Source organism: Lissotriton vulgaris, chromosome 3_2 (genome assembly GCF_964263255.1).
Source record: "Lissotriton vulgaris chromosome 3_2, aLisVul1.2, whole genome shotgun sequence".
Lineage (NCBI taxonomy): Eukaryota > Metazoa > Chordata > Amphibia > Caudata > Salamandridae > Lissotriton > Lissotriton vulgaris.
In genome coordinates, this window is record NC_141690.1 from 233,419,728 (window position 1) to 233,438,149 (window position 18,422).

The window sequence follows — 18,422 nt, forward strand, 5'->3', positions numbered from 1 at the left end:
ATTGATTCATTCAGTAATGTCACTTAAATGGCCCTTGTCCCACACTGAGTAATCTGAGAGCATCCAATCAGATGCTTCAATCATTGAAACTAAGTTTACAATGATGTTAATGAGCATATAAGTAGAGTGCTTTAAAAAAGATGAAAATGTAATCATTAAAAAATGGTTTTCAAGTGAAAGCATTTTAGAGTTTAGCAGTGCTGCAAGCCAACAGAAGAGTCAGCTCAGAAAACGCACATATTATCGCTCCTTAGCAGAATTTCGGATAACAGTTTGTACATCGTGGAAAATTGTTTTTGGAAAGAAAAAACATGATACCTAGTTAACAATTCCACAAAAAGAAGCGTATTTGACAATTAATGCAAGCAGCACTTTGCACAAAAATGCACAAAAAAACATGCAGGTGACTTAAAGTGAGACTCGAAGAGGACTGAATATAGTTATAGAATTTGTTGTAGCTGTATAAATCCCGAAATACCGGATCAGGAAGTTCACCGAAAACTGAAATTGTGTACATCCACTTCATTATGTTTCCATGACATGCTTTTTATCGTTTTTAGTAAATGTGGCAGTGAGGACGTGTCTGGTTCGAAGTGTTTCGCCAGCTGTGTTTATTTAGAAAAAAAAGAAACACAGACCACACTTAATCACAAAAAAGAACAATATCTAATTGAGCATAATTAAGTTAAGTGTATCATTTAAGAGCTGAATTCTATAATTGGCTGCAGAAGTATAAGCGATGTTTTCCATTTGCATCATTATAGCCGAGGAAGAAACAACTAACAGGTAACCTGGAACAGGACCTGGGGATGTGTCATTCAAAACAAATGTACACATCTCATGGATCCCTGTACTCCTTTTTAATGTAAACACAACCCTTTTTACAGATAAGTTTAAATGAAGTGTGCAAACATCCCTGGTTCAAGAAACAGCTGCGTCATGCGGCAGGTGGTATTTGGTAACAAACAACGTCTCAACTGGTGATACTCAAAAGTAAATTCATAAAGTATGAATTGCATTACAAGGAGACAAAAAATTGCACACATAATGCTTATGGCAAGGTGAACAGAGCAAGTGAGACGCGTGGTAAGGTGAAAGAAACAGTGAGAAGGCATAATTAAACCTGGTGCATAAAATGAGCACTGGGACAACATTTTGTGTGAAGCTTGTTAGGAGCCAAGGGAGCTATAAGTCCGAACAATTTTGTCAACGGCTGTTAGACTTGGCCTTGCTTCCAGGGTCATCCCGAACATTTTCGCCTTTCCCCCTACCCTTTTTGCTGCATGTGCGTGATTGAATGCTACGCAATGGTGTGCAGAGGTTTATTTTCACCAGTGAAGGAAATGTCACTTTTAAAATGGACGCCATTGCTGTGTGCTTTGTGCCGCCTGCCTGCAGTGGGTTGGCGGTCTAGTGTTCAAAGTGACGGGGTGCCCTACACCTCCCCCACAGTGCCAGTTGGAACTGGAACTGCCAGGAGCCATCTAGAAGGTTCTAGCCCTTTCTGGTAGATGGGGTGAGGGGGGTATATATAGGGGGGCTATGCCTCCATGTGGTCAGACTGTGCATGGACCCTTTGTGCTTAAACATACAGCGGGAGCCTACCCCGCATATCTGCAGCTGGTTGCGTGTGCCCAGCCTGCGTTCTCTACAATTGTGTGTGTATTATAAAGAAAGCGGGTGCCCGTCCCGCGTTATGCATCTTGGTCGTGGGTGCCCACCACGCGTTTCCACCGCTAACGGGAGCCTACCCCCTTTTATGCTGATTTTGCCGCCCATCCGGGTGCCCATCCGTTTATGCCGCCTTTTGCTATTCAGACCAGCGGGAGCCCACCCTGCGGTCTTAGTGCCAATTTCACGGGTGCCCACCCGCTTCATGCTTTAGGATAAGTGGAAGACCACCCGACAATTGCCTGTTTCATACGCGAGAGCCTACCCTGCGTATCACCACTGCAGCCCAAGGAGCGGGAAGAGCCTGACCGGGAAGTCAGGCAGGACGAGTGTGACGGCAGGCGGGGCCTGCCCCGGAACCAGGAAGTGGCCGCGTTCAGAGCGCAGGGCTCCTAGGTGTTGGTGAGAGCCCCGCGTGTATCAATCCTGCCGCCGGGACCTGGGTGAAGCCAGAAGAGAGGCTGCTGTTGGCGGGGCCCCCGTGAGTAAAGGGAACCCCGATCGAGTGCTGGGCCGGACAGAGTCCCGATGTGACGGCCAAAACCGGAGGAAGACAACCAGAGCGGTCCGGACAGGGCGGGGGACGGTCGAAGCACATACCTGAGTCTTTCCCCTGCCTGAAGAAACCTGGTGACCAGCGGAAGCCTCAAGAGGAGTCCCGGTGAATGGGGCTCAGGCTTTACTGGTGGGGGGTGGAGACGGGGCACATTGTCGGTGCCCGCCCCCCCTTTGGCCCCAGTGAGGGCCCCATAGGGCCTGTGTCGGTTTCACAGCTGCCCTGCTATAGCTCGGGAGCTACTACGTTGTGGGCCACATTTCTTCAATTACCGAGTCCCAGGGGGGACTCTAACGTGCCAGTCAGTGTTCTTTTTTTTGTGGCTCCTCATTGACCGTGAGTGCACGTATGTATGTATGTATGTATGTATGTATGTAGGCATACTTATATAGCGCGACTGTCACCCAAAGGGCATCCTGGCGCTTTGACCACAAAACATTCCTACCGATGTCAATTACACTGCCTTTGGAAAAAGGTAGGTTTTAAGGTCCTTTCTATAGTACAGGAGATCCTGCTTGCACCTTAGGGCCAGAGGTAGGGAGTTCCAAAGCTTGGCGGCCGTGAAGCTGAATGAGCGGCCGCCCATCCTCACCCTTTTTATCTTAGGAACAGTCACCAAGAAGGCCGAGGAAGATCTCAGAAGTCTGGCAGCAGAGTACCAGGAAAAAAGACCTCGCAATACCACTAGACCCAGCCCATGCAAGGCTCCAAAGACCAAGCAGGCTGATTTAAAGCAAATCCGTTTTTGCACAGGTAACCAGTGTAGGTCCGAAAGGGCAAGAGAGAACGAAGCAGACCATGGCCGCGAGAGCGCCAGTTTAGCTGCCATATTCTGTACCCGCTGTAGCTTCATAATGAGAGTACTGGGAGCTCCCAGAATCAGTGCGTTGCAGTACTCTAGCCTACAGAGGATGATACTCCGCACTGCTTCCGTCCTCGCTGAATGAGGAAGTAGTGGCAGAATCTTCCGCAACATGCGTAACAGCAGCATGCAGGTCGACGTGGTTTTGTTAACAAAGGCGTCCAGCTGGAGACTAGGCCCGAGCAGGACACCTAGGTTACGGACTGAGTCTGCCGCTGCGACTGTGCCTAAGGTAGAGGAAGGCCAAAGTCCCTCTGGCAGAGGGCGAGGCGTACGATCTACCGAACAGTAGAGAACGTCAGTTTTTGCCCCATTAAACTGTAACGAGTTCTGACACAACCAATCCGCAGCTGCCGCCATGCATTGGTGAAAGAATTCGAGGGAGACCGCATCCCTGCCCTCGATGGAAAAAATAAGCTGAGTGTCATCGGCATAATTGATGACAGACATGCCGAATGACTTAATCAGACTTATTAGAGGGCCAAGGTATAAGTTGAAAAGAATCGGGCTAATTGCAGAGCCCTGCGGCACTCCCTGTTTTACCTCTATCACCACCGAACGAAACGGCGGCATAGCCACAGATTGTCGCCTGTTACAGAGGTATGATGCCAGCCAATCCAAGGCTAAGCCAGTTACCCCGGACTCCCGGAGCCTGCCTAATAGAACTGCATGGTCAAGCGTGTCGAACGCAGCCGACATGTCAAGCAACACCAGAAACGCTGCTCCTCCCATGTCGACACGCGAGGGCAGGTCGTCCAAAACGGCCACCAAGGCAGACTCCGTACCGTGGGCCGGCCTAAAGCCAAATTGGGCCACGTCCAAAAGGTCGTTGGATTCAAGGAAGCTGGACAGGACCCTAGTGACCAATTTCTCTAAGATTTTTATTGAGAAAGGCAAGAGTGAAATAGGCCTATAGTTGGTCGGACATAAAGGGTCCAAGGTGACTTTTTTTAGCAGTGGGGTAATTACTGCCAGTTTCCAGCTATCCGGGACCGTGGCCGTGGTCAATGACTGGCAACAGATGGAATAGAGCGGAGGGAAGAGCTCTGCCTGGAACGCCTTCCAAAACTTGTGTGGCAAGGGGTCTAACGGGGAGCCGGATGACACACTATTTGCTAACAGACAGAAATCCTCCAGGGAAGGAGTAGGAAAGCAGGTCAGCCGAGGCTGTACTGCTTCCTCCATAGTCACCTCCCGAGCTACTCCGCTGACTTATTCCAAGGAGCACAAATCAGGGTGGCTAGATAGGTCGGGGGCAGAGAGTCCCGCCAAGATGGTATTAATTTTTTCCTCAAAATCCAGGGCTAATGAGTCGCATAGTTCCTGCGAGGCCGGAATGGCAGATGTAGCACAGGCTGGGTTGGAGAGGTTTTTAACCAACTTAAACAAGGTTTGTGACTTGTTACCTGCTTTGGCCAATGTGTCCTCGAGAAGCTTAGCTTTAGCCAACCTAATCTGAGATTTATACTCCTGGAGGTTTTTTTTATAAACCAGTCTATCTGTTTCTGAATAGTGTCTTCTCCAGACCAGCTCCGCCTGTTTGCAACGAAGTTTCTGCTGGAGAAGGTCACTAGAAAACCAGGGAGTGACTTTCTGCGGTTTATCTTTCACCCTGCGCAGTGGAATCATCCTATCAAGTGAATCAAGGAGCTGATGACAGAGAGTTGAATAACTCTCCTCCACATTCTGGCCCAATGAAAAGGCCCTGGGCAGTAGTGTTGGTATAGAGGAGCCCGTAAGAGCACGTGTGTGACTAACTGCACCGAGGGGGCATCTCTGCCTTCCATAGTCCTGGTGTGAGGCTCCAGAGGCACCGTAGGTGCCAGGGACCATTGGTGACTACCCAGCTGCCCCGCCGGACAGTGGGCAGCTGCAACGTTCCGGGGGCATTGTTGATTTGAGAGTCCCAGAGGAGTGGCTCCCCCTGCTCAGTGGCGCCAAAGGCTCATCTGCAATGTTGGTGGCGTTCACAATGCGCACAGCTTTCCCCTAATGTTGCTATGACTTATTCTGTGTGTAAAGGACTGTTCTGCCAGCAGAGCCTAACCTTGCACCGTTGAGAACTGTTTTTGTGTGCCCCCATACTGCCCACGGAGCGGCAGCGACTTCTAGGGAGTGGTGGCAATCTTTGCAACGGGTGGGCATGTATGAGGTCGCCCTTCTGACTTGAAGTCTAATCCATTTCTATGCGTAGGGTAATCCTGCCATGATGTTCATGCTTTTATGCTAATGAGAAATGCCCTAATGATGCCTAATGTACCTGCAAAGATTCATGCCTAAGGTGTTTATACCCCAGGTTTCCTTGTTGCCTTGTGTCTCTGTGGCGTTTCTGTGCCGCTGCTGCTCTCCGGAAATCTTCTTCCCCTGGTGGGACAAGGGTCCTAGGGCCTACGCCGACATCGCCGCGCAACCCGCACCACCGAGGTCTGCAAACTCTGGGACTCCAATCCCCAGAGTGCACCGCTGCACAACACACCTGCCGCGAGTGAGCGGGAGGCGGGGCCAATGCGCTCATAGTGCAGCCTCTCCCACCGCGACACGGGCCGCGCGCAAGACGGAGCCTGGACGAAGCCCAGACCAAAGGCGGGCCCGTCTGAGGCCGTCAGAGACCGAAGGAGGCTGGGCTGAGCCACCTTATTTGGTTTTCGGACTTGGGAGGAACATTCAGGCGCAAGGTAATGTGAAGCATCTTGTACATAATTGACTTTATTGCATTGACTGGTGGATCAATACTGCTATACTAGGGTTAATTGGCGAGTAAGCGGAGAGGGGTAGCCGGGACTTTGGATGCTTTTATCGTAAGGGCAGAGTCACTTCTCATGCATGAGATTCAGTTGACGGCGAGACAACTGTCCTTGGACCCTGCAAAAAAATTGCCTATGCACACGTATGCGAAGATTCTGAACATGGGTAGTATTATAAATCACAAAGCACTATCATTACAACAAAGACACAAGAGAATAACATTGATTCCTTGAAACTCCGTGTTCATCAATTTCAAGGTTTATTCGCGATAGGTTTTAAAAAACGGCCAGTCTACCGGCTCACCGTGTTCCCTGTGTCGACACACGGAACACGGTGAGCCGGGAGAGTGGACGTTTTTTGAAAACCGGCGCTTCGGCAATACTCGAACATTGGAGGTATCCGCTCCAATCCCTTCGTTGGGTCTTCCGGTCTCTTGTGGACGAGCCTTTAACTTATGAGAAACCATTCTGCCTGTGAACGCTTATGGGATTGATCTATTCCTTGGTGTCCACTTCGTTAGAGATACCTGATGGTGCACTCACATCAGTCTACATTAGAGCGCTTCTACACATGCGTGTTCAGCTAGAGACAGTCACGGGCCCGCCGGGTCGGGATTATCACCAGTGGTGCGACTTGACTGGACTTACGCTACTGAAGATAGCCCTGAGGAGTCGCGAATACTTTGTTCCTATTGCAACGAAACACGTGTCGGCTGGTTGTGGAACGAATAAACCTTGAAATTGATGAACCCTGAGTTTCAAGGAATTCATGTTATTCTCTGCTGTCTTTATTGTAATGATAGTGCTTTGTGATTTATAATACTACCCATGTTCAGAACCTTCGCATATGTGTGGATAGGCAATTTTTTCGCAGTAGTTGAGTGTGTCTGTGTACAGACACACTTGTTGAGCGGTCTGAGGGTTTTCCTGCTCGCCAGTTGCACCGTCTTACTATTCCAGTAGTTCAGAATTTGTATTGCGTATACTGTTGGCAGAGCGCCTTGTCTCTTTCTCTGAGATACTAATTTGTCCTTGGATCCTGCTACGCTACAGTCTCGTCTGTCGCTGGGGGGCCAAGTTGATTCCAATACACTATACCCAGACATAGTTAATGTATCACCACTCACAGCTGTTCATAGCACTCGGAGCCCACTTTCGCTACCCCTGGACTCTCCTAATACACCCGCCCTAGGCGCACCCTGTATTAACTCTCGGGGACACGCTGCTAAATGTCACAGACACCATAAATCAGCTGTTCAACCAGTTAAAAGGAAGAAATTTGTTGTAAATACTGTAAATGCTAAGCCCAAACCCAAATCTACAAATGTTAAAAGTGGGGTATCCACCAGTAGTCTGGAAGTTCACGAGACTGTCAACACAACCTCTGTTGTGACTCGACAGACATTATCCCAGAGAACAGATTCGATGTGGTTGGTATGGGTACGGCAGCTTTGGGTCTTACCACGGAAGCGCTCAAATCTAGGCTGGACTGCTTAAAGGAGGAGATTGCCAAGATCTTTGATTTGGGGAAAATTGACGCACCTGAACTTTGCTATGGACAAGTTAAGCGGGGGAAGCTCAATAATGTTTTCACTGATGCGGGAGAGGGGAACCCCATGATACCAATAACTTCTGCAGCTGATTGATGTGGTAACGAGATGCAGCCAATCGTTATTGCCCCTCCCAATGACATCCCCCTCGCTACTTTATGTGTATCTTGTCGAAACCGAAGAGATTTTTTTGTACCTAACCCTACCTCCATTGGGAGAGATAACCAGGTTACATCAAGGCTAGAAAATATAAATAATCTGAACTCGGTTGCAGGGAGTGCAAATTGCAATCCGCCCCAGTCAGGTACCACTGTGGCTGACCCCACTAAAGATACTAGTGAGCACCCTAGGAATTTAGGTAAAAACCCAAACACCGATGTTCTGAATTTACCACCTGCCTCTAGTCCCTATGTGTTAGTCTTGGCCGGTGTCCCAAACCTCGTTGGGGGCTAGAGGGAGTTCTGGTCAGATCTTCGAAATAAATCTGTAGACTGGCTACGTAAACATAAAAACTTCAACCCTTCCTCAATGGATGAAATTATCATGGCCAGGAGAGTAGGGTGGGTTGGTCAATCAAATAAGAATATTGACGGCAACTGTATTGTTCTCAATTTTCGAAGACCAGAAATGGTCTGTCGCCTACTAACCATCAGAGAGCAGGCCTTCACCGTCAACACAGACATTTGTACGCTTCCCTTAGGCTATTTTTATAGACCATTAGTAATACCAATAAGGGATCCTGATGTACCAGTACTGACAGCTAATAGGCTCACGCACTTTCCAACTTGGACGCTCAGGACTGACAACCACTATCGACCCCCAAAATACAGGCCAACGAGGGAGCCACATCGGGCATCGACCCCATATCTCATAAAAACACAGATAGGGCAGGGACAACTAGGGCTAGCAGTGGGGCTGGTCAGAGAGTCCTAAGCTGGAACATGGCTGGGTTATGAACCAGGTTTTATTTTTTCATCTCCCCTTCTCTTGAAGATCAATTAAAGGCTGCAGAGGTTATTGCTATAGACCACGGGGATCATAATCCTATTAAAATAGTACTGAGCTTTGCCCCAAGACCCGCGTTCCAGATTGAATGCAGGGTTATGAATTTGATCCCCTCAACTGATAACCTAAGACTAATATGGAAGGGTGTTGATAGTGGCAAAATGTTTAAGAAAATAATTAAGGGACATATGCATCTTATTAATTCCTGCCTGTCATCACAACCTATACATACAGAGGTAATTCAGGATTTTACCAAACTTTGTCAGGCCACAAAAACCCTGCTATCAAAACCTGCCCTTCCAGTAGGAAGCACTCCTAGATGGTTCGACCAAGAATGTTCACTGGCTAATAGGAATTTACGTAGGGTCTTGTCAGCCAATCCAAGGTGTGCCATAGATGTTCAGTTGGCAAAGAGGGAATACAACACGACAATTGCAAATAGGAAGAAAGTTCTACTGACGGAACGTTGGGAAACCCCTTCCGAGGCAGCTAGCTCAAACAAGCATTTACAATGCAATGGTCTCAGCATTGTTAAAGTTAGAGCTATTGGCATTGCTCATGACATTATTTTTATTTATGTTTTTGCTTTTAAAACATAAATAAATGGCATTGTCATTTACAATGCCAATAGCTTAATCGCTCGCAAATGCGAGACCTATTGCATTTGCACCCACACAGAGCCACTCGCACACACATACAGAGCCACCCACACAGAGCCACCTACACACACACAGAGCCACCTACAAAAAAGCTACCCACACAGAGCCACACACACATACATCACAGAGCCACACACACACAGAGCCACACACACACACAGAGCCACACACACAGAGCCACACACACACACACACACACAAAGACACACACACACACAGCCACACACACACACAGAGCCACACACACACATACACAGAGCCACAGACACACACACAGACACACACACCCACACACACAGCCACACACACACACACACACAGCCACACACACACACACTTCATCCACCCACTAAGTCCATCCACCCAGCCACCACTCAACTCCATTCATCCACTGACTCCATCCACTCAACCACACCTTGTCAGGGGTAGTAAGCACTATATAAATACAGTTACAAAACAATACATAAAACGAACTTGTGCAAGTACATGACACCTTAATGAATCACAATCACTTGCTCTGTCTTGATCCAGGCGTAAAAGCAACTTAAACAAGATAAAAGCTTTGTAAATTAACCCCATTGAAACCATCGATTTGCCAGTCTCTCCCTTTCTCATTGCTCTTACTGCCAACTTTACAATAATGATCCTCAATCAGAAAAGAGAAGTATATAATTGAATGGCACAAAACAGACAAATGCGCACTATACAATATTTCACAACAGACACAGGTGAGATAATGGCATGGGAAGATGTTTTTACGTTAGCAGTTATGTACACAAAAGTGCTACGGATACCAAAGAAAATTGGCACATTTTGTAAACTGATACCTCATGCTGTAGGCTCCAGCTCCCAACTCTTGGACAATGCCGGAGAGGCTGGCATCGAAGTCCTGTACCAATCCTGACATGATGATTTCATCTGCAAGCGGCAGTTTGAGACCCCAGGCCATTTTAATCCACTGGTTCGGTCCAGCAGCCCCAAAAGTAAACCCCTGAAAAAAATCCTTTCTGATAATTAGAAATTGTTTACATAGACTATTCCCTCCCTTACCCCCCCCCCCCCCACACAGGCTGAAGGACCTATCGCTACCGCCCCCACACAACATGATTTCCTATGTAATGCTTTGCCACCTCAGCGAGATTCTAACATGCACCGGGACTGCTCTTGTAACTGGAATTATGGTTGCATACAGGGTCATCCAGTACAGCCGCAGCAGTACAGGGTCCCACAGATCGTCCCATGGTAAATCCTAAGCAGTACCCTAGGCCAATGCGTTACCTGTAACAAGGGCTTCGGGTGAAGGCAGATGTCACAATCGCAGTCTTCTCACATCCATAACATTGTTGTAGTCTTGTATTTCTAAAGGCCAGCGTTAGAACCAGAATGCAAAGTGAGGTCAGCGAATCCGCCAGAGCCCGCGTCCATCGGTTTACGCGTGTGTTTCATACGGTGCTCCATCACTCATAGGTGTCTGGACATAAAAATGACCCATGACAATGGTACTCTACTGGGAATTATGAACCAAGAGGCCATGATTTATTTTTTTTTGTGAACCTGGGGCACATTGATGGCCATCCCTAGGTCTGGGGGAAGAATCGGCTGTACACAACTGCGGGGGAAGAACTCAAAAAAGGGCCAGCCCCATTACGCTCCCCCTATTTGGCAGTGGTGGATTCGAGGTAGATTGATCAATTGAGGAGTGATTGGTCAAGTACCTCTGGGACTTCCCACTCACAAGATCTGGTGTCATCAAGATCACCCATTTAGCACTTCATACTTACAGCCAGACGTGGAGCCAAAGAATGTATATTTTACAGGTCAGCACCATGACATGCCTCGCACAGCCTGACATACTTTGAATAAACAATAACACACTAACACACACCTGAGGTGAGAGAGCTCTAAGCTCCTGGAAGGGCAGAGGCTCATCTATGAACCATCGCTCCCAAGAAAGACCTAACCCTGCACTTCAGAAGCACAGTCAGAGCCAGCACAAATAGACCGTAAGCAAGGCCGCAGCGTAGCAGCCGACAAAACAGATAAAAGAAACTAAACATGTCCTCCCCGCCCCGCGATTAACTAATCCCAACTCCAATACCCAAACCCCCTGCACGCCTAGGCTGCATGTCGCCCACACCCCACCCTCCTGCAGCGCCGCAAACATACCCACCGCACACCGGAAAGCTGGGCCTCCCACCCCTCCCCCCTCTCTGAGGGCCATCCCTGAGCCCGCCACCACCAAACCACGCACACCCTAGGAACACCCTGGAGCCCCACAACCCTCCCCGGCCCAGGTGGCAGGCCAAACACCCCCGACACATATGCAGGAACACCAGCCAGGGAACAGGACAACCTACCCCTGAAGCCTGCCACACACACGGACCGTGGGAGAGCCGAACGAGAGCACACACACCCCACACCGCCCAACGCAGCAAGCCCAGCACCCAGTAAAATTGTGTCAAAGGCAGATCCTGACACCAATCCTGCTCTTTGAGTCACTGTCATCTCATCTCGACCGCTACCCACGACACACGACGGGGCCACTTCAGTAACGGCTCGGGTAGTCGGGCTGGTGAAAGTAGCATTGAAGTGCAACGGAAACAAAAGAGGGTCCGGGTGCAGCCGAAAAGGAAGAACGGGGCCAAATGGTTTAATGTTGTAGCCGGTGAGTGACAGAATCGAGTGCCTCCCCCCGGCTAGACCCGAGCGATGTGTGCAGTCCCGGCGTTGATGCAGTTCAGGAGCATCAAGATGGTCGTCGGGACCCGATAGTCAGGAGAGAGACTCCAGCTCACCGGATCATAGGAGCCCTCTACACTTGCTGCCAGACAGAGCGCTAGTGCCAGCGTGTGCTAAGAGCCATCGGAGCAGCGGGGAGGGCTGTGAGATACAGTCCCCATCACAGCCGAATGTGTGTGCCACAGTGAACTCTCCTTGCAGAGGGAGGGTGTCCCTGAACAACACCACGTTTCTCCGAGGCGATGCAGAAATGCCTCGGAGAAACGCAGCCTCATTTTGGGATTCGGGGGCGTGTTTTCTTTCTCTCCTATTCCCATTGGCTGGAAGGTAAAATTCCAGCCAATGGGAAGAGGAGAGAAAGAAAACAGAAAAAAGCTAAAAAATACCCCCCCGAATCCGGGCTTTGACGGAGTGATGCCCCTCTCCTCCAATGGCTGGCCTCCGTTTAGGAAGCCAGCCAATGGAGAAGAGGGGCGGGTTCAAGGCCCCACACTGAAAAACTAAACTTCTCACCAGCGAGACTGCGCAAGCGCACCCTACGCAGGCCGAGACCTAAAAAGGGTAACATCTTCTGGTCCGCAGTAAGGGACCTCCAATCAATGGATCAGGTGATCAACCCGATCAGCTGTAACATTTCCAGTGAGTCCTGGGAAAACCATTTTTCAAAAATGTATGCTACCCCCCAAACAGAGACAGTACATTACATGCCCGGTCCACTGGCCACCATAAGGGCTAACCATCATACAAGTAGAAGAGGCCATCAAACAGAGCATAGGGAATAAAGCGCCACGGCCAGATGGTTTGCCAATCGACTTAATTAAATGGAATTCAGATTTCGGGGCCTAATGCATACCACCTTACCCGAAACAGTATTATAGTTCGGAATTTTTAAAAAGGAGACAGATCCCACCCGAGCAATTACAGACTAATATCATTGATAGATAACACCCTGAAAATACTGGGCAGAGTTCTGTACAACAAAATTTGAACCTGGACAGAAGAAAATGATATTTTAGATTCATGTCAGTTATGCTTCCGGAGCAAGGTGGGCACAGTCGAACAATGCCTTAATCTTAATTTGGCTATTGGGAAATGTACCATTGCACAGAGGTCGCCGGTCTACTTGGCATTTATGGATTTGTCCACAGCTTTTGACCTTGTAAATAGGTCAAAGCTGTGGACAATCCTTTTGGCAAGTGGGCCGGATGAGCCGCTGCTACACTTTTTAGCGTAACTCCATAAAGATCTTCAGGCACAGGTAAAGATTTGCATTGGAGGAGAGGTTTCAGGAGTTATCAAAGTAGAAAGGGGGGTAAGACAGGGTTGCGTCTTGGCCCCCCTTCTTTTTATTATCTACATTAATTGGGTTGAACAGCTCTTTGAAAATTGCAACTCAAGATGTTCCCATAATTTATGGGAAACCTCTCCCTGTGCTATTATACGCAGATGACGCGGCACTTTTAGGCCACACTCCAAACTCTCTGCGTATCTTAGTACAAAATTTTGTAAAGTGTATGGACGGTTTGGATCTGTGTGTTAGTTTAAAAAATCTTTGTTTAATGTGCTGTGGTCCTGGGAAGCAAGATATAAGTTCTATCACAGTGGATAGCCAAAAACTGACATGCGTTCATTCATTCCCTTACCTTGGGCTGGTCTTTGCTGCGAACGGCTACTGGAATGAGCATTTAGCCCGTTCCAGGAGCAAGTTCTCAAAGGCCACCAACTTGATTTTGAGTCTCCCCCGCCCTAGGACCACTGGAGCCATTTTAGCCATTCAGAAAATATATAAACTACAATGCACTCCAGTGGCCACATATGGGGCCGAGATTTGGGGCACTGTAAACAGTTCATGTGTCCAGCAGGAAGAAAATAGGTTTTGTAGGAAACTGCTGGGTATCTCAATCTCGACACCACAATATATATATCACAGGGAACTCAATCTTCATTTTATATCTGATTTTATACCTGCTCGACCCGCTCTTTTTTGGATATCAGTATGGAAGAATCAGGCTGCTTCCCTTACCCGAGAGATCATTAGCGACTGTGTCAAGTGTGAAAAGGGGATGGACGTCCCTTGATTGAGTGGAGTGCAACAAAGTTTGCGCAGTATCAACAAGGAACAAATCTTTTTAGATACAAGTACCGTCGAAACTGTATCCAAAAAGGAACTGAGAGACGCCCTCTATTCTTTACACAACAAAGAAAGGATTGATTTAGAATTCACGAAATCATCTATCCGTAAATATAGATCTATCGATCAGTATCATCATCCTTTGCATATATATCTCACCTTACCCGTGAGCCGCTGGGAAAGGAGCCTGTTATTCCGTCTAAGAGCTGGAACTGTTAGATTTGCATTGTGCTTTCCCCTCGATTACCACCCCAACCTCAATTACATACCATGCCCTTGTGACGGGAGGAGTGGCCAATCAATTATATACTTTTTATTCTTTTGTTAGTACTATATTAAATACTCTAGGTGGCTTTTAAACCCTTTTTTAAAAAGAGGCGGCCTATTAGTTTGGATGAGGCCTACTTGTGTATAGCAACCCTGGATGATGAAGATTTGATCTTCTGCACAAGCACTTTTCTTAGAATTGCTATTAGAACACGCAAGTCCATGTCGGATCCTTGAGATTTTATTTTGGAATAATTGTAAAATGTTTAAATGTTTTTATATATTAGTAACTTATTTATTTTTATTACCAATTAAGTTATTCTTAAACTGTAGATTTAAAATGACAAAAAATTGTGTCAACACTATTGTAATTCTTTATACCGTTGTATGTTCTCAAACTCTAAGATTGTTCTTTTTTTGTTACGACATTGTGCATTTATGGGTATTAAGGTACCCGAATAAAGTTTATGAACTGAGCTGAACAACAATGGTGCCTATTGTGATTGATGATGCCTAATGCCACGCTGATGCCTTTCGTGTCTTTACACTAATGATATTGCATTTATGCTTCATCTGTTTTACTGCATAAGGTAGCTGCAGGCTAATGCTATGCAAATGTGCTTATGCCCAATGTGACGCATGCTGATACAATACGTAATGTGTTACATGCCTACTGTTTTCATGTTTAATATTAAGCCTAAGGGGCGGAGATGCCCAGATGATGCTAATTAAGGAGTCCATTAGGATGGCGGACGGATGCATGACCGCTGTGCTGGAGGCGGCGGAAAATGAACCTCACCGTCCGCCAGCAGCGGGCCTTCCGTACGCCATATTAGGAAGGTGAGCTGGGCACATTTACCGTCCGCCGCGGAAAAACGTGAACCGCCGCAGGAACACACCAGACACCACGGCGGACAGATCCAATCCAACCTCACCTCCATGCGGAATGACGTCCTGACCATCCGCAATATTACGCAATCTGAAACAAACCAGATCACCGCAGCGGCAACACCTCCATCTCATAGACGGTGGAAGCAACACAACGGAGAGGGAAAGCAGTGCCTCGAAACCCACTGCACGGACCCGACCGCCATGGACCCAGCCCTACACGCCTTGCTGGCCCTGTTCGTACTACACTTCCAGCAAGTCATGCACCGTCATGGACGTTGCCGCAGGTACGCAAGCATGCAAGATACACATAGCATGAGACAGGATACATGAACACTGTTACCTGTTCACACCAGCAGTGTTGGATTAGAATGAGGGCACTAGGGCACTGCCCGAGGGGCCGGTGTCCAGTCCCAGCTGAGGGCTGCTTTTGTGGCCAGCCGTGGTGGACCGATTTGTGTGGTCCGTGCATTTGTAAACGACCGCCAGCGGCCCAGTGGGTGCCTGAGAGGCCTTCCTGTAAGTAAATGTGCGTTCATTGCCAAGCTTCCTTCAATGGCAGAGGTGTCACTCCATTACTCTTGCTGGGCCGAACCAGTAATATATGAATATTGAGCGGTGCAGGGGGCATGATCAAAACTCGCCTCACTTGTTGTCAGGTGTGTCACCATTGTGAACTAATCCGTGGTAGACAGGGCATATTGTAAACACAAGAAATCCACAATGCAAGTACACAACAAGCACGGACACTGACAAAGTACACAACATGAGTAACTGACTTTATTAAACATCACAAAGATAGCACTCTGATGTACCCAGGAGCCAGCCCAGTGGCCAGTACACATTGCAGAGCATGTCCATGAGAAGCTGCACAACCAAGGGGCAAGAAGTGTGGCTCAATGGTTGGAGCGGCAGACCCTGATGCAGAGGTCAGGCCTGGGACCAGGGTTCAATTCCCGCCTCGGCGGCTCTTAGACTCAATCTCCCCGGACCTGATAATTCTTGCCTCGGTGCCGAGTCTAATCATGGGTCCCACTCTGTGACTCTGGGCAATAGCTTGCTTAATCTCCACAACGGCCCCAGCAGCGCTGTGGATGCCTGGCTTCACCTTGGGCGTGCCCAGGAGGGGCATCTCACAGGAAAGCCAGGAAGGGTTCCACAGCGGTATGAATACAGCGCTACGAGACCTCTGGGTAGAAGGCGCTATATAAATACAAACACATTTACATTTACAAGAAGCAGCACAGTTCCAGGCAGGGCAATGAGGCAATGAGAGAGTGCAGAGCAAGTCCATGAGAAGCTGCACAGTTACCACAGAGCCAATGGCCAGAACAGAGCAGGTACATCAGAGGCAGCACACATGAGAGGCACATTGCATCACATTACTACAGGGCCAATGGCCAGAACAGAGCAGGTACATCTGAGGCCGCACAAGTGAGGGGCAAATTGCCTCACATTACTTACAGGGCCAGTGGCCAGAACAGAGCAGGTACATCTGAGGCCACACAAGTGAGGGGCACATTGCATCACATTACTTACAGAGCCAATGGCCAGAACAGGGCAGGTACATCTGAGGCCGCACAAGTGAGGGGCACATTGCATCACATTACTTACAGAGCCAATGGCCAGAACAGAGCAGGTACATCTGAGGCAGCACAAGTGAGGGGCACATTGCATCACATTACTTACAAGGCCAGTGGCCAGAACAGAGCAGCTACATCAGAGGCAGCACAAGTGAGGGGCACATTGCATCACATTACTTACAGAGCCAATGGCCAGAACAGAGCAGGTACATCTGAGGCAGCACAAGTGAGGGGCACATTGCACCACATTACTTACAAGGCCAGTGGCCAGAACAGAGCAGCTACATCAGAGGCAGCACACATGAGAGGCACATTGCATCACATTACTACAGGGCCAATGGCCAGAACAGAGCAGGTACATCTGAGGCCGCACAAGTGAAGGGCACACTGCATCACATTACTTACAGGGCCAGTGGCCAGAACAGAGCAGCTACATCAGAGGCAGCACAAGTGAGGGGCACATTGCATCACATTACTTACAGAGCCAATGGCCAGAACAGAGCAGGTACATCTGAGGCAGCACAAGTGAGGGGCACATTGCATCACATTACTACAGGGCCAGTGGCCAGAACAGAGCAGCTGCATCAGAGGCAGCACAAGTGAGGGGCACATTGCATCACATTACTTACAGAGCCAATGGCCAGAACAGAGCAGGTACATCTGAGGCTGCACAAGTGAGGGGCACATTGCATCACATTACTTACAAGGCCAGTGGCCAGAACAGAGCAGCTACATCAGAGGCAGTACACATGAGAGGCACATTGCATCACATTACTACAGGGCCAATGGCCAGAACAGAGCAGGTACATCTGAGGCCGCACAAGTGAGGGGCACACTGCATCACATTACTTACAGGGCCAGTGGCCAGAACAGAGCAGCTACATCAGAGGCAGCACAAGTGAGGGGCACATTGCATCACATTACTTACAGAGCCAATGGCCAGAACAGAGCAGGTACATCTGAGGCAGCACAAGTGAGGGGCACATTGCATCACATTACTTACAAGGCCAGTGGCCAGAACAGAGCAGCTACATCAGAGGCAGCACAAGTGAGGGGCACATTGCATCACATTACTTACAGAGCCAATGGCCAGAACAGAGCAGGTACATCTGAGGCAGCACAAGTGAGGGGCACATTGCATCACATTACTTACAAGGCCAGTGGCCAGAACAGAGCAGCTACATCAGAGGCAGCACAAGTGAGGGGCACATTGCATCACATTACTTACAGAGCCAATGGCCAGAACAGAGCAGGTACATCTGAGGCAGCACACGTGAGGGGCACATTGCATCACATTACTTACAAGGCCAGTGGCCAGAACAGAGCAGGTACATCAGAGGCAGCACAAGTGAGGGGCACATTGCATCACATTACTTACAGAGCCAATGGCCAGAACAGAGCAGGTACATCTGAGGCAGCACACGTGAGGGGCACATTGCATCACATTACTTACAAGGCCAGTGGCCAGAACAGAGCAGGTACATCAGAGGCAGCACAAGTGAGGGGCACATTGCATCACATTACTTACAAGGCCAGTGGCCAGAACAGAGCAGCTACATCAGAGGCAGCACAAGTGAGGGGCACATTGCATCACATTACTTACAGAGCCAATGGCCAGAACAGAGCAGGTACATCTGAGGCAGCACAAGTGAGGGGCACATTGCATCACATTACTACAGGGCCAGTGGCCAGAACAGAGCAGGTACATCTGAGGCCGCACACGTTAGGGGAACATTGCATCACATTACTACAGGGCCAGTGGCCAGA

The 18,422-nt window shown here is 48.7% G+C and overlaps 1 pseudogene; it reads left to right on the forward strand.

Annotated features, from left to right (window-relative positions):
- Positions 1-14,929: 14,929 nt before the first annotated feature.
- LOC147725579 (uncharacterized) overlaps positions 14,930-18,422 on the forward strand; it is a 30,735-nt pseudogene continuing 27,242 nt past the window's right edge.